The sequence below is a fragment of the Macaca thibetana genome, chromosome 4, assembly GCF_024542745.1.
Source record: "Macaca thibetana thibetana isolate TM-01 chromosome 4, ASM2454274v1, whole genome shotgun sequence".
NCBI classification, from domain to species: Eukaryota; Metazoa; Chordata; class Mammalia; order Primates; family Cercopithecidae; genus Macaca; species Macaca thibetana.
The window spans coordinates 72,969,581-72,987,631 of record NC_065581.1 but is presented as its reverse complement, the minus strand read 5'-3'; the positions used below and the strand labels follow the sequence as shown (position 1 = coordinate 72,987,631).

Genomic DNA, 18,051 nt, shown 5'->3' with positions numbered 1-18,051 from the left:
AGGATACAACTCAGGAATGGTCAGATAGAAGATATGCCTCAGGCAAGGTATATGTAGGAAGGGGCTCAGATCTATGCTCTTGCCAGATATACCATCTTCCTGACATGTGAATTCACTCACCAACCCAGAAGTTCTCTGAACACCGTCATTTAGGATGTTTATGTAGACCTCATCATGTAAGCATGATTGATTAAGTCATTGGCCTTTGATGATTAAGGTAACCTCCAGCACTTCTGCCCTACCTGGAGTTCCAACAAAGTTCCAACCCTCTAATGACATTGTTGGTTCCTCTGGCAGCCAGCCCTCCCATTCTAAGAGGTTTTACAAAAGTCACTTCATTAATATAAGCCAAAAAGTGGTTGAAAAAAGCTTGTTCTGAATGAAAAAGACACTGTATAGAAGTATGTATTTTTGGGGCAGGGTGGGGTGGCAGGGTCTTGTTTTGTCATCCAGGCTAGAGTGCAGTGCTCTGATCATGGCTCACTACAGCCTCAACCTGGGCTCAAGCAATCCTACTACCTCGGCATCCTGAGTAGCTGGGACTACAGACGCACACCACCACGCCTGGCTACTTTCTGTGTTTTTTTGGTGATATGGAATTTCACCATGTTGCCCAGGCTGGTCTCAAACCCCTGGGCTCCAGCTATCCACTTGCCTCAGCCTTCCAAAGTGCTGGGATTACATGCATGAGCTATTGTGCCTGGTTCTTTGTTACATTTTTTGAACTAAAAGTTGATAATTTAAAAAATACAAGGCCGGGTGTGATGGGTCACAACTGTAATCTCAGCACTTTGGGAGGCTGACGCAGTTGGATCACCTGAGGTCAAAAGTCGAGACTAGCCAGCCGACGTGGTAAAACCCTTTCTCTACTAAAAATACAAAACTTAACCGGGTATGGTGGCGCACATGTAGTCCCAGCTACTCAGGAGGCTACTCAGGAGGCTGAGGCAGGAGAAACGCTTGAACCTGGGAGGCAGAGGTTGCAGTGAGCCGACATTGTACCACTGCACTCCAGCCTGGGCGACAAGAGTGAAACTCCGTCTCAAACACACACACACACACACACACACACACACACACACACACACACACACACGCAAAACAGCTGAGCATGTGGTGCATGCCTGTAGTCCCAGGTATTTAGGTATTTAGGAGGCCGAAGGTGGGATGATCACTAGAGGCCAGGAGTTCCAGGGCAGCCTGGGCAACATAGGTAGATGTTGTCTCTAAAATAAATAAATAAAATTTTAAAAAAAACTTTCATAATTTATTCAAGAGGTATATATCAATATATCCAAGTTGGCACTAGAAAAAATTTTTACTGTTGTGTATTTAAATCTTTTGAAGCATAAAATACTAAAACCCTAGTGTTATTACTCAAATTGTGGAGGATGATAATATCAAGTAGTGGACTTTAAGGAGCACCAGAAAAAAAATAAGATAGAAATTATCAGAACGAATCTCTTTAAAAAGGTTAAGAATTGTTTTCTGAAGCTTTTTAGTTGAGTGTATGTGCATGGAGGGAGCTGTACGGAGAACTGTATTTTATATAGGAATTTAATTGAAAATATCCTGTTAAGTCTGACAAAGGATAAAAAAAATCTGGCAGCCATTGCCTATCCCAGAAAAGATAGAATCTTCAGTTCATAAATCTGGTCTTGCTGTGGGATTTTTAGGTTATTTGGCAATTTGAGGAAATTATGACCAGTGCTGTATCTAGACTAGAACAATTTCTCCCTAGGAGGCTTATGATTATCCTTTTTATAGCCACCTTTCTCAAGATTTAAGGATTAAAAATAACTGACTGGGCTGGGCATGGTGGCTCATGCCTGAAATCCCAGCACTTTGGGAGCCCGAGGTGGGTGGACCACTTGAGGTCAGGAGTTCAAGACCAGCCTGGTCAACATGGTGAAACCCTGTCTCTACTAAAAATTCAAAAATTAGCCCAGCATGGTGGCAGGTGCCTGTTATCTCAGCTAATTGGGAGACTGAAGCAGGAGAATTGCTTGAGTCTGGGAGGCAGAGGTTGCAGTGAACCAAGATCATGCCACTGTATTCTGGCCTGGGTGACAGAGCAAGACTCTGTCTCCAAATAATAATAATAATAATGATAATGATAATAACTTATAATAATCTGTGAATTAGCATCTCAAACCCTGCTGGTAACAGACAGCAATTTTTTCAATTGTTCTAATGAATAATTAGATTTCTGGCTCACTTCAGTACTCTTTATATTTCCCTTTTCACCCTTTGTGTGTTGTAGGTATGTCTTTTGCACATGGTCTTTCTCTGCCCCAGACAATTTCTTTAAACTCCTCTCATTTTCGTACTATCTTCCTCTCCAGATTCCATATTGATTTGTTTATAGTGACTTTGTCATACATTGAGATATTTTTTCTTTTTCTTTTTTTTTGAGATGGAGTCTTTCTCTGTCACCCAGGCTGGAGTGCAGTGGCATGATTTCGACTCATTGCAGCCTCTGCCTCCCTGGTTCAAGCGATTCTCATGCTTCAGCCTCACTGGGATGACAGGCGTGTACCACCACGCCAAGCTAATTTCTTGTATTTTTAGTAGAGATGGGGTTTTGCTATGCTGGCCAGGTTGGTCTGGAACTCCTGGCCTTAAATGATCCACCCACCTCTGCCTCCCAAAGTGCTGGGATTACAGGCGTGAGCCACTGTGCCGGGCCATGCTGATATTTCTTTTCCTGGCTTCCCTCGGGAATTTTTCCTTTGATCTAAGCTTTGAGAAGTTTTTTTGTTTGTTTGTTTTGTTTTGTTTTCAAGAGACAGGGTCTTACTGTGTCATCCAGATTGAAGTGCAGTGGTGCCATCATAGCTCACTGCAACCTCAAACTTCTGGGCTCAAACCATCCTCGTGCTGCAGTCTCCTAAAATGTTGGGATGACAGGCATAAGCCACAGTGCCTTGGCAAGTTTTTGAGAGGTTAAAAAAAATTTAAAACACCACCACTAGCACTACTGGCATTATATAAAATTGCATTATAGTAACAGAATACTAGAAAGGAATCAATATTTTATAGTATTTTGCCTTCCCTTCTGAGAACATGATTATCTGTTTCTTTCTGTTCTTTGTAGGTCTTGTGCTCATGGATGAGGTTGTGTAGTTCTCTCATTTGCCTTTTTTCTTAGTTTTATTCCTAAGTATTTTAATACTTGTTGGTTATTACGGTGAATTTTTTTCAATTCCTTTCCTACATTCTCATTGTTAGAATTAGTTTTTTATCCAGGCATTGCCCGATTATCTTATTTGTTCCAGTGGTATTAAAAAAAAGTTTTCTGAGCTTTCTAGTTTGATAATAATCTAATAAACAGAAATGTTCCTTTTATTTATTTTTCCAAAGGTTATACCAGTTATTTCATTTTTCTAATGTTAGAATATTTGCTGTATGTGAAAAAACAATGAATAGTATTGTCTATTTCTTTATATTTAAAGGGTTTTAAGTGTTTTACTATTTAATATATTATTTGTTACTTTTTTCCATCTTTACTAGAATTTTTAAATTAAAGATATACTGGCTTTATAAATGATTTAGGATACCTTCACCGATTTGTATGCCCTAGAATAGTTCAAATTGCCTCAAATTTAGTATTTTTAATTATTTTTATTTTATTTACTTATTTTTAAAGTGTATTTATATTTTTGGAGACAGGGTCTTGCTCTGTTACCCAGGTGGAGTGCAGTGGTGTGCTGATGGCTCACCGTAGCCTTCATCCTGGCCTCAAGTGATCCTCTCACCTCAGCCTACTGAGTAACTGGGACCACAGGCCTGTGCCATCATACCAGCTAATTTTAAAAATATTTTGTAGAGATGGGTTTACCCAGGGCTAGTCTCAAATTCCTGGGCTCAAGCAATCCTTGTGCTTTGGCCTCCCAGAGTACTGGGAATACAGGTGTGAGCTACCACACCCAGACCAAATTTAATTTAAAAATTCAAATCTAAACAGTGTGGCGATTCCTCAAGGATCTAGAACTAGAAATACCATTTGACCCAGCCATCCTATTACTGGGTATATACCCAAAGGATTATAAATCATGCTGCTATAAAGACACATGCACACGTATGTTTATTGCAGCACTATTCACAATAGCAAACACTTGCAATCAACCCAAATGTCCATCAGTGACAGACTGGATTAAGAAAATGTGGCACATATACACCATGGAATACTATGCAGCCATAAAAAAGGATGAGTTCGTGTCCTTTGTAGGGACATGGATGCAGCTGGAAACCATCATTCTCAGCAAACTATCGCAAGAACAGAAAACCAAACACCACACGTTCTCACTCATAGGTGGGAATTGAAAAATGAGAACACTTGGACACAGGAAGGGGAACATCACACACTAGGGCCTATTGTGGGGAGGGGCGGGGGGAGGGATAGCATTAGGAGTTATACCTAATGTAAATGACAAGTTAATGGGTGCAGCACACCAACATGGCACATGTATACATATGTAACAAACCTGCACGTTGTGCACATGTACCCTAGAACTTAAAGTATAATTAAAAAAAAAGAGACCTTACAAAAAGAATATACTTTTTTGTACTTTTAAATTTTTATCAAATTTATCATAAGTTCACATGTTAGAGTCAAATGCTTATATTCTAATTTTTATGAAACATAGTTTCTTACCATCACCCTACTTTCCCCTCCCAGAAGCAACATGCAACTCTTTCTGACTGATTCTTTCAGTGTTTTGTCGTCATTGTTGTTTTGTTTTGTTTTGAAGGTAGATGGTGCAAGAGAGTATTATTTAGGATCTAATAGAAGTTATAAGTAAATCTGAAAATAAATAAATAATAAAAAATAAAAATTCAAATCTAGCTGGACACAGTGGCCCAGCTCTGGAATGACCTGACCTCTGGGAAAAAAAAAAATTAAAAATTAAATGCAATAACTGATCTTGTGATTTAACACATTAACACTTTGCCAGTATCTTCTAAGTGTACATAATCTAATCAAGTTGTTTACTTCTTGAATTAATTCTGATATTTTCTAACTCTTCAGAAATTTATGTAATTTTTTTCAAGCTTTCAGATTGTAGTAGTATAATTACATGTTAAAGTCTTTTTTTTTTTTCTTGCTCTGTTGCCCAGGCTGCAATGGCACTATCTCGGCTCACTGCAACCTCTGCCTCCCAGGTTCAAGCGATTCTCTTGCCTCAGCCTCCCAAGTAGCTGGGACTACAGGTGCATGCCACCATGCCCGGCTAATTTTTGTATTTGTAGTAGAGATGGAGTTTCACCATGTTAGCCAGGCTGGTCTCAAAGTCCTGACTTCAGGTGATCTGCCCACCTTGGCCTCCCAAAGTGCTGGGATTGCAGGCATGAGCCACCTCGCCGGGCCATATTAAAGTCTTTTTTAAGCCTTTCTGTATCTGTGATATGTCTCCTTTCTCCTATTTTCCTTTTAAAATTTTCTCTCTCTCTTTTTTTTTTCCCTATCAGTCTCAAGAATTTATCTAATTTATCTTTTCAAACAAATCAAATTGTGACTTTATTTTTGGACAGGGTATGGTAGTGTAGTAGGAAGTTCCAATCATTAATGTTAACTTCTGTCTCAATTTCCTTTCCCAATTTATTTGAAAAAAAAAATGTATTCACTGTTCTGTTCCTAATTTTATTTTTGTATTTTAAAATATTTTGTAATTTAATGGACACACAAAACTTCACTGATAAAAACAATTTCATAAATTAATAAGTGTTAGGAAGTTGGGGGAGTGGTCAAGGTAATAGGAAGAGGGAAACAGCCAGTGTTTTTGTACAGGTGCTGTTTCACAAATCACCAGATGTTCCTAATTTTTTTTTTTTTTTGAGATGAAGTCATCCAGTCCAGAGTACAGTGGTGTGATCTCAGCTCACTGCAACCTCCGCCTCCCGGGTTCAAGCGATTCTCCTGCCTCAGCTTCCCGAGTAGCTGGGATTACAGGCGCACACCACTACACCCAGCTAATTTTTTGTATTTTTAGTAGAGACGGGGTTTCACCCTGTTGGCCAGGCTGGTCTTGAACTCCTGACCTCAGGTAATCCACCCGCCTTGGCCTCCCAAAGTGCTAGGATTATAGGCATGAGCCACCGGGCCCAGCCCTGATTTTTAAACAAGAAGTTTTAGTTTCTTTAATTTTTGTGTTTAGTAATGAAGATGTTTAAACCTATATATTTCCTCTGAGTTCAGCTTTCACTATGTTCTACAGTTAGACAATCAATATAGAAATTTCAGAAATAAACTTCAGTAATATAATAATTAAATATATGACACACATGGGAATTCACTTTAGTGTGAAACAGGATTTTTAATAAATAGTGCTGGCACAAATGACCAACTAGAAAAATATAAAGTTTTAAAGAGTATAGGCCAGGCAAGGTAGCTCACACCTATAATCCCAGCACTATGGAAGGCTGAGGCAACCAGATCGCTTGAGCCCAGGAGTTAGAGACCAGCTTAGGCAACATGGTGAAACCCCATCTCTACAAAAATACAAAAATTAGCCAGATATGGTGGCACATTCCTGTAGTCCCAGCCACTCAGGAGGCTGAGGTGAGAGGATTGCTTGAGCCTGGGAGGTCAAGGCTGCAGTGAGCCAAGATTGGGCCACTGTACTCCAGCCTGGGTAATGGAGTGAGACCTTGCCTCAAAAACCAAACCAAACCAAAACAAAACTGTGTATGACAAGAGATATGGTTATTATATTCTTTTTCTTTTTTTTCATTTTGAGACAGAGTCTCAAAGGTTGGAGTGCAGTCACCCAGGTTGGAGTGCAGTGGCCCAATCTTGGCTCGCTGAAGCCTCAACCTCTGTGCTCAAGCGATCCTCCCACCTCAGCCTCCCGAGTGGCTGTGACTACAGCAACACACCAACACACTTGGCTAATTTTTAATTTTTTTGTAGAGATGAGATCTCATCACATTGCTCAGGCCAGTCTTAAACTCCTGGGACAAGCAATCCTACTGCCTCAGCCTCTCAAAGTGCTGGGGTTACAGGCATGAACCACCACACATGGCCATTTTTTTGTGTGTGTTTTTTAAGAGACAGGGTCTTGCTCTTTCACCAGACTGGAGTGCAGTGGCATGATCATAGTTCACTGTAACCTCAAAATTTCTGGGCTCAAGGGCTCCTCCCGCCTCAGCCTCCTCAGTAGCTAGAACTGCAGGTGTGTGTCTCACTATGTTGCCCAGGCTGGTCACAAACTCCTGGCCTTAAGCAATCCTTTTACCTTGGCCTCCCAAAGCACTAGGATTACAGGCATGAGCCAGTGCACTCAGCCTCTGTAGTTTTATTATTTATATTTTAAAAATTTCGCAAGAATCATGACAGTAAATGTACTATTCTGAGTCAAGAAGGAATGTCTTAATCAAGATTGAAAACTCAAAAGATACATAAAAAGAAAAACTTTGGTATGGAAAGTATATGACAAAGTCTACAGACAATAAATTAGGAAAAAATACATTTGTAACAAGATGGCAATGTTATATGCAGAAGGCTTAAATATTAATGAAAAAAAAGACCAGTGGAGAATGGACAAATGATGGGCACAGCTAACGTGGGGGGAAAAAAAAGGCTCAAATTTAAACTAATGATGGGCCGGTCATAGTGGCTCACACCTGTAATCCCAGCACTTTGGGAGGGTAAGGTGGGTGGATCACTTGAGGTCAGGAGTTCCAGATCAACCTGGCCAATGTGGCAAAACCCCATCTCTACTAAAAATACAGAAATTAGCTGGACGTGGTGGCACATTCCTGTAATTCCAGCTATTTGGAAGGCTGAGGCAGGAGAATCCCTTGAACCCGGGAGGCGGAGGTTGCAGTGGGCACAAGCTACTGAGCTCCAGCCTGGGTGAGGGAATGAGACTTCATCTCAAAAAAGAAAAAAAAAAACCTAACTAATGATGAGGGAAATATGCAAATCAAAGTAATAATGAAAGATAGCCTTATATGCAAAAGGCTTGCAAAATTAAAAGAGCTATAATAACTATTGTTGATTAGGATTCAGGAAAAACTGTATTTTAATGGCTATAGAAAATTTAATCTTACATCCTTTTGGAAAAGAAGCTGGTAATATCTACAAAAATTAAAAGTACATATGAACTTTGATCCTACAATCCTTGGGAAACTATTCTAAAGAAATAAAACTACCAGCATATAAAGAATCAGATAAATATTTTAGACAATGATGATTGCAAAAAACTGGAAACAAGTGAATGCCCATTAGCGTGGTAGTCACAAAATATTCCACTCCTTTTGGAAATATGGTGAGAGTAAACTGATTTGTTCCTTGCGAAGTTAGGAGTGTCCACTGACTTCAGAGCAGTGCAGCGTGAATGGAAGTGATGTGACACTTATGGGTAGAAGCTGGAAGACTCATCAGTGTGGGTAGGTGAGTAAATGATGAACAGAGCTCCCCTATTTTCCTCTTTGGAACATGGAGCATGACCAAAGAAAGGAAACTTTTTGGGGAGGGTAAGTTCTAAGATTTTGGAATTGTTGCTATTGCATAACAAGCCTATTGACACTGATAGAGCAAGGGAATAGCTAAATAAATTATGGTCCATCATAAAATAAACTTTAATTATACCAGATGGCCTGGATTTCCACAAGATATGCTGAGACAAAAGAAAGATTCTGGAAAATGTTTTTATGCTTATCCTAGTTTTTACAAGAAAAACAATTTATAAATACACCTTTATACATGTATTAGTATGTATAGATGTATATAAGAGTATATGAATATAGGGAAAGATATGAAAGCATACAAAGTTAAAATAGGTTATAAAGGAAATTAAAATCCAGACTATAATAATTTAGAGAGCAAAGCTTTATGGGATGATCACATGACTCAAAGTTATTCACATTTAATTGTAATTACAAATAAAATACTGTCGGTAGATATGATCAAATAATTTCATACATGTTTCATTGAATCCTGATGCTTTGATGCTTGCTGCTTTCTTGGTCTTACCTGCATCAAGAGGTTTTCAAACACCTGGCTGAAAACACTACTAAGAAGCCATACATACATCCTTGTGGTCTTGCCTGAGAACTTGTTGGAAATGTAAATTTGAAGGCCCTCCTGGATACTCCCTCAATCAGAAACTCGGGACAGGACCTAGTACTCTGCATTTTGTCAAGCCTTCCACGTGATTCTGATGCAAACCAAGGTGTAGCTTTATTCCAGAGATTAAAATATGAGAAAACAATGTCCGTCTTAGAAATAAGGTAATTTATCCAGGTGCAGTGGCTCACACCTGTAATCCCAGCACTTTGGGAGGCCGAGGTGGGCAGATTACAAAGTCAGGAGTTCGAGACCCGCCTGGCCAACATGGTGAAACCCCATCTCTATTAAAAATACAAAAATTAGCTGGGCATGGTGGTGTACTTGTAATCCCAGCTACTCAGGAGACTGAGACGGAGAATCGCTTGAATCTGGGAGGCTGCAGTGAGCGGAGATCATGCCACTGCACTCTAGCCTGGGCAACAGAGGAAGACTACGTCTCAGAAAAAAGTAAATAAAAAAGAAAGAAATAATTTATTAGACTATCATTTTAACACACCATCTTCTCTCTTCTTCCAATTTGCAAATTCGTTCCTTATTTTCCATCTAAATTCCCAGTGATCAAATCTGATTGGCCTGTTTTTGTTTAGCTTTTTATCTGCTAAGTCATATCACTAAACTAACCTTCCTTGAGATCAAGTATCTACCCTAAATACAGTTAGCTGTGACAGGAGGAGAATGGGATGGGGGAGAGCAAGTGATACAAAACATAACTAGCTATGTTACAAGAACTTTGGACAGTTTCGCTAAGAAACATTTGGAAATGTTGCCTGTTCAGATCAAGTATAGTAAACTGTTTTTATGTTGATAAAATCTTTTCCTCTGGAGTGTTGATATTCCATGCTAATTTTATATTTTTTATCTTTACATTTTAAAAATTGCAAAACTTTGGTGTTTTAGTGCTGTTTTTTTCTTTGGTGGTATCACATGCTTTATACACAGTTTTGCTTTTAAAACCAATTTTCTTGCTAGACGCAGTGGCTCACGCTCGTAATCCCAGCACTTTGGAAGTCTGAAGCAGGAGGATTGCTTGAGGCCAGGACTTCGAGGCTGCAGTGAGCTATGATGTCACTGCACTCCAGCTTGGCCAATAGAGCAAGACTGTCTCTTAAAAAAAAATTAAAACCAACTTTCTATAAATGTCTTCAGTTAGACATTTTCTGTCCATTTTTCCGCTGTATATATTTAGCTAATTCCTTTCTTTATAAAGAAAAAACAAAAGTCCTAAGACAAAACCAACCAACCAACCATTTCCTTTTTTTTTTTTTGAGACAGGGTCTTGCTCTGTTACCCAGACTGGAATGCATTGACTTGATCATAGCTCACTGCAGCCTTCAACTCCTGGGCTCAAGCAATCCTCCCATCTCAGACTCCCAAGTAGCTGAGATTTTAAAATTTTTTGTAGACCATGTAGCCTTGTTATGTTGCCCAGGCTGGTCTCGAACTCCTGGCCTCAAGCGGTCCTCCTGCCTTGACCCCTGCAAAGTGCTGGGATTACAAGTGTGTGCCACTGTGCCTGGCCTACTTCCTGTTTTTATTGCATGTTTCTAAAAGGAACATTTCAAATGAAATATCCAAATTATGTCTATTTCAGCATTCCTATGATCATAGGCATAATTGTTATCTGTTACCCTAACTAAAGTACTTCATAATTAGTTTACTTATTAGAGTAGAGGTTTACACTCATTCTTGTCCCCAATAATGCTTTCATTACCATTGTGATATTTCTGACATTCACATTTGATGTTATTTCTCTGCTTGAAATGCTTCAATGGCTTTTTAGGATAATGACCAAAATCAATCTTTTTTGGGGGGACGGTGTCTCACTCTTGTCCCAAGCTGGAGCGCAATGGTATGATCTCGGCTCACTGCAGCCTCTGCCTCCTGGGCTCAAGCAATTCTCCTGCGTCAGCCTCCCAAGTAGCTGAGATTACAGGCGCCCGCCATGACGCTCAGCTAATTTTTTTTAATTTTTAGTAGAGATGGGGTTTCACCATGTTGGCCAGGCTGGTCTTGAACTTCTGATTCAGGTGATCCACCCACTTCAGCATCCCAAAGTGCTGGGATAGGTGACAGCCACTGTGCCCGGCCATGACCAAAATCTTGAACATAGCTTCAAAAGCCTGCATGATTCGGCCCCAGCCTACCTTTCTACTTCATTCTGAACTCGTATTACACATTTTCATTTTTAAAATTATGAAAATGTTTACTTATATTAAAAAAAACAAACCCCTATACAATCAGTTTCAGTAATAAGCAAAATTATGCTACACTGCATCTCTAAAAAAAAATAGGTATATCTTATTTATTTTCACTTACTTTTATCTAATACAGGTTAACCTAGCCTCTAGGTAAGGTTGTGAATTCAAAATCCAGCCTTGCTATTCCTTTGGATTTCTTTGTCCTGGAAATTGGGAGTAATAACAGTACATCTCTTATGTCGTGAATTCATTAAGTGAATTCAATAAGTGAATTCATTGATTTAAAATGCTTAGACCAGTCAGGTGTGGTGGCTCACGCCTGTAATCCTAGCACTTTGGGAGGCTGAGGCAGGCAATCACTTAAGGTTAGGAGTTCAAGACCAGCCTGGTCAACATGGTGAAACCCCGTCTCTATGAAAAATACAATTAACTGGGCACTGGCTGAGTGCAGTGGCTCACACCTGTAATCCCAGCACTTTGGGAGGCTGAGGCGGGCAGATCACGAAGTCAGGAGATTGAGACCATCCTGGCTAACACAGTGAAACCCCGTCTCTACTAAAAATACAAAGAAAAATTTAGCCGGGCGTGGTGGCAGGTGCCTATAGTCCCAGCTACTCGGGAGGCTGAGGCTGGAGAATGGCGTGAACCCAGTAGTCAGAGCTTGCAGTAAGCCGAGATCGTGCCACTGCACTCCAACCTGGGTGACAGAGGGAGACTCTGTTTAAAAAAAAAAAATAGCTGGGCATGGTGGCGCGCGCCTATAATCCCAGCTACTCGGAGGCTGAGGCAGGAGAATCGCTTGAACCCAGGAGGTGGAAGTTGTAGTGAGCCGAGATCGTGCCACTGCACTCACTCCAGCCTGGGCAACAGAGTGATACTCCATCCCAAAAAAATAAAATAAGATAAAACATAAATAAAATGCTTAGACCAATGTTTGCTATCCTTAATAAATGAAGCCATTATCATTTAGAACAAATTACACATCTTCCTACCTCAGAGCCTTTGTACAGCCTACAAACACTATCCTCTCTTCCCCTTCCAGAACTTCCAGACTTCCAGTTCAAATGTTACACCTTCAGGGAAGACTTCCTTAACCTCCCCAGATTAAGCTATCTTATCTTAATATACTCCATGAACTTCTTATCTTAATATACTCTATACTTACTTGAAATGATTAATTTGTGTGGCTGATTAACATGTCTTTTCCATGACACTATAAGAAAGCTCCAGGAAGGAAGATGGTAACTGTTTGGCTGCTCTGTCACCAGCACCCAGTACAAAGTAGACGCTCAAAACATTTATTCAAAAAATAAGAACTAATTTATTTTCACCTAACTTGTTTTTGATCAAATCTTCTGTTACCATGTATAAAGCTAATTATGATTATGTAATAATATATTCTCTAACAGGTTTGAACAACTTTTTTTCAGTTAAGGGGTTAAAAACACTGGAAATTAATAACAATAATTTCTAACTTACAGAATAGTTAAACGTTTTTTACGGAGACAATTTTTTTAAAGACACGAAGGTCTTGCTTTGTGGCTCAGGCTGGATTTGAACTCCTGGGCTCAAGTGATCCTCCCACCTCAGCCTCCCAAGTAGCTGGGTTTACAGATGTGCGTCACCATGCTGAGCTCCAAGAGTACTTTCTTGCATATATATATATATATATATTTTTTTTTTGAGACGGAAGTCTCGCTCTGTCGCCCAGGCTGGAATGCAGTGGCGTGATCTCTGCTCACTGCAAGCTCCACCTCCCAGGTTCATGCCATTCTCCTGCTTCAGCCTCCCGAATAGCTGAGACCACAGGCGACCGACACCACGCCTGGCTAATTTTTTGTATTTTTTAGTAGAGATGGGGTTTCACTGTGTTAGCTAGGATGGTCTCGATCTGCTGACCTCGTGGTCCGCCTGCCTCAGCCTCCCAAAGTGCTGGGATTACAGGCGTGAGCCACTGCAACCAACTGGCGCACAGATTTCTTTAGAAGAAAAAAAAATGCTTCTAGGTATAAACTTTGTCTATTGCAGTTTAATTCTAAAATAAAAGATAATTGAGTGGAAGTTGAGGGTTTAATCTAGCAGTTAAGTGGTTCAGATATAAACAGAAGGAAAAGTCTCAAGATAACGTTTCGATCCACTTTCATATTTTTACACAATTGCTACTTGTATATGAGGAATTTAGGGGATTTGCTAACCTTTCAAAAGATTAGTATCACTAAATTTGCTTTTTTCTAGAAGAATCCACTTGTATAAAAATATTTGTAATTTTTTCACAATGGTTATTTTCATCATGATTAAAGAAAAATTCTCCTTATTAAACTTCATTTCCCTAAGACACTGGTCACATATTTTCAAGTTTCTGAATCATATATATACCCAACTATTAATAAAATGTAAAAAAAACAAACCTCAAATCAATTTTAAAAGCATCTTCTATCGAAGGTCAGTTCACAAAAACCCCCAATAGTTGAAACTATGTCTTCTGACGGGTAGCATTTATAAGGAAGTTTAGAAAGCCAGTCCAGGAGAGAAAGAGGATATGGTCAAATTCTACAGTAATGCTGTGTTCTGCACATTAGCCTATTAGAGACTCCAAGAAGTCCCATGAGGAGACCTGCTTAAACTGTTTTCTAAATTTAAATGACCACATAATCTATTATCTATGAAAACAAAGTTATCAAACACACTTTGAAAATTCATGGTCTATCTGCATTCTACCGATTAACTGGTCCAGAATCCCGTTAAAAATATTAAACAGGCTTGGCACGGTGGCTCACGCCTGTAGTCCCAGCACTTTAGGAGGCTGAGGCAGTTGGATCACTTGAACCCAGGAGTTCGGGACCAGCCTGGGCAACATGATGAAACCCGGTCTCTACCAAAAAAAAAAAAAAAACAAAACACACACACACACACACACACACAACACATTAGCCAGGTGTGGTGCCACACACCTGTAGTCCCAGCTACTCAGGAGGCTAAGGCAAGACAATTGCTTGAGCCCAGGAGTTTGAGGCTGCAGTGAGCCAAGATTGTGCCACTGCGCTTCAGCCTGGGTGACACAGCAGGATCTGGTCTTAAAAAACAAACAAACTATATATATATATATATATATATATATATATATATATATATATATATATATGAGACAAACTTGCTGTTAGTGGTCCCATGATCCCATGATATGATCCTGGTGACCCCTGCTTTAGGAGTTCATAAACCAGTCTTTTGATAATTCATCTTAGAGTCTTATCAAGAACTACTTTATAATTTGCAGAATCTACTTTTTCCCTTTGAAAATCAGGACATTTGCTAGTCTCTAACCTATGAGTAGTTTAATATAGGTTGAGCATCTCAAACCTGAACATCTGAAACATTTTGAGCACTGATATGACACAAAAGAAATGCTCCTTGGAGCATTTCAGATTTCAGATTTGGAATGCTCAACAGTATGAATACAAGCACTCTAAAATACAAAAAAATCTGAAACACCTCTGGTCTGAAGCATTTCAGGTAAGACATACTCCGCCTGTACTTTAATTCCTCAAGGCTTAGTAATAGCACGACCTCATCAATCAGGTTCTCAATGGGAATTTGGGGGAAGCACTTAAAAGCATTATCTTTAAGCACTGGTGAGAAGAAAACGCAGACAAGCCTCACTACCTTTGGGACCAGCAACAAGAAAGCCACCAGAGACAAATACTGATCCTTTCAAATCAGTGGCTTGCCACAAGGAGGTGTGCACCAGAAATAACTGGGAAATTCTTACAGTTTATAAAGCTCCTTGGATGATTTTAATACATGTTTAGATAAAAATCCTAGTTTTGTGGCATGCACCTGTAGTCCCAGCTACTTAGGAAGCTGAAGTGGGAGAATCGCTTGAGCCAGGGAGGTGGAAGTTGCAGTGAACCAAGATCGTGCCACTGTACTCTAGCCTGGGTGATAGAGTGAGACCCTGTCTCAAAAAAGAAAAAAAAACAAACCTATTTTTGGGTACCATCCTTCTCACTGTAATCATGTCCACTAAGGACAATTTAACCGTAATCATTTGTAATAAAGACCTCTATGCTTTTAACTTTTATGAGTATTTTAGGCCATGAGTCGATGGTATTTTTCTCTAAGTACACTGTACTCTGGTTTCCTTAATAGTATTTTAGGAAACTCTAGCATTATTCTTTGATCTGGCTTCTAAGAATTAAGATGGTAGGGCTGGGCTACTTTCCCCCATAATTCACATTGCTTTCACTTAACCAACCAATTCTCCCTCTACAGGTAGTAAGTTTTGGAATAGCAGTTTTCATAACCCTTTTTCTTCTTCCTGAGTAGGAAATGACAAATGTACCAGAAATCCCTGTTGGAGTATTTTAGCACATTTCTTAGATAGAGTCTGGTTTTGCCTCTCTGTACTTGGTGGTCTTCAACTATTTACTTACATCCACTTGACTAAACAGCCTGTAGTTCACCTTAACAATAATCTCCCTCTTCTTTTGTCCTTACAGTGATCTAAAGAGCAGCCTTGTTATCTGTATCTCTTCTAGACAAACAGCACTACACTGAGTCATGAGTTGTTTCTTCTGACCAAGTTATTCCCTTCCATTGTTATATTCCAGTCGCTTTGCTCCACCAAACTCTTGGTCATATTATATATTAAAATATGTTCTTTATTATTCCTGTTCAGTGAATTGTCTGAGATTTTAAGTACAATTATTGATTTTGGGGGAATTAAAACTTATTCTTTTTACATTGTCTTACAGTTTTCAGAGATCTTTTTTTTTTTAAATAAAAATTATTGAATTCATTTTGGTAGCTTAAAACAAGATGTAATTTAGAGAATCATTTATGCTTTCAAATAAAACCTCCTACATTTAATTGACTAAAAGTTTAAGCACAAGTTACTACACAAAGAAAAGCTGTTTTAGGGTTATGTGAACTTGAAATAACACCATTAAGTTTTCAGCTGTCTGAAAGTAGTACAGCAACATTAAAGGGAAGAGACTAAACACCACCTCTGCTCCTAAACTAACAAGAGCTGAGACACATACAAATTTTATGGCAAGTAATCTAAAACTCTTCTAAAAATGATTAACTGTTATTCTATCCAACAAGAAAACCAATACAACAGATCTATCTAATTAGTTAAGACACCAGATACTCGTCATGCAGTTTCAGTGTCAAGTAACAAACCTCTATAAGTTGTTTCACAACTTCTAAGTACTCATAACATAACACATTTTAAAAGGCTGATCCCACTTTAAACTACATAGAGTACACAATTATCAAGTGAATGTGCATATACACCAAAGATTCTCAAGTCTAATTTTGAAGCTCAATCTGGCAGCCTCCAAAGATTTCAATATATTGCAATGTCACTAGCATAACTTCCAAAAATAAAATTTCACATGGGGTGGGAAAAATACCATCAAATAGCTGAGTATTCTACCTCTAGAAAGCTGACATACATTAATCTATATTTTTCATGTTAAAATGTGATTGACTTGAGTTGGTACAAGGGATAAATTATATTTTTATCTTATCAAACATTATCTAAGGGTGCAAAATGTAACCATTACAAATTAACACAAAAGTAGGCATTTTAGAATAGTTTTTCAGTACCTTCAGATTCTGACAAAATATAGTGCATTAAAAAAATTATGTGTGCCAATTTTGCTTATTGCTATTACGTTTTTTTAAAAAACTTCAATTTTTTATCCCAGTTTTATTAGAAATTGAAAAGCATTTTGCCATGTTCAGAAAATAACAAAATTAAACTTGTTTTTCCTATCTGAGCTAATTAAGATATCTGAGCTAATAGCTCTAAGTTACTACTATAAAGAGATAATCAGAAATACAGTTCAAAGTAACAAACTACAATTGATAATCACTAATGGTGACCTTTCTTTCATTTTAATATTTCTCTTATTGAGACTCTATTGTGTCTCAATAGATATTTTTTGGTTGTTAACATTCCCATTCACCCTGAAGACACCCATGGGACTTTATTAAATTCAAGAAAATACCCTAAGATATTGATTGCAATGTCAGAGGTGGCCAAATTAAAAATAAAGTAATTGCTGATGATTAGGCCTTCTTTTTATTCTCAACTATTTTTGATATGTGTATTTAAAAACTCAATATTTAACAAAAAATGACTATGTTTCAAGTTTCAAAGTTCATTTGAAAGAAGTATATATCATTTCATTTGAAAAATAAGGAAGTTTCTGCAGATATATGTAAGATCCCTATATGTGCTATAAATCTGTCATGGAAACCATCAAATTTTAGTACTTTTAAAGGGGAATTCAAATATTTTTCCTGTATTATGCAATTGAATACAGTAATTTTACATGTAAAAAAAAATTTACACTGAAAAACTCAAGCAAAAAGTCTGATACTTTATCAAAATAATAACAAAATGAGCAATGAAAAAATAGCAAAAGTTTACCAAAAAATAGTAAATTCCTATTTAAATTCCTGTGTTTACACAGATTAAAAATGCTTATCAATTAACTGTATGACACAGATTGTAGCATACTTCAAGCTGTAATATAAACACGGGATATTTGAAATTCAAGCTGCACTTACCAAAATAGTTTTAACCTGAGTCTTTGATGTCTTCAAAAATGCATTTGATGATAATATATGCAAGAATAGTTATTTTGTAGTAGGTTACTTTTTTTGAATTGCTCTTAATACTCTTTCCTCTTATTTGTGTAAAATTACAAATATTTATTACATTTCTTGGGTTCACTGAACACAAGGCAGTGTCTGAATTGAAAAGCT

General features: G+C 38.3%; 2 protein-coding genes across 5 annotated transcripts in view; both read left to right on the top strand.

The window, feature by feature from the left end:
* The window catches only part of COL12A1 (collagen type XII alpha 1 chain), a 1,021,934-nt gene that overhangs the window by 365,182 nt on the left and 638,701 nt on the right, over positions 1–18,051 (top strand). The gene's annotated exons all lie outside the window — the stretch shown is intronic.
* Positions 1–18,051, top strand: part of LOC126952142 (cytochrome c oxidase subunit 7A2, mitochondrial) — a 1,153,643-nt gene that overhangs the window by 657,445 nt on the left and 478,147 nt on the right. The window lies entirely within an intron of this gene.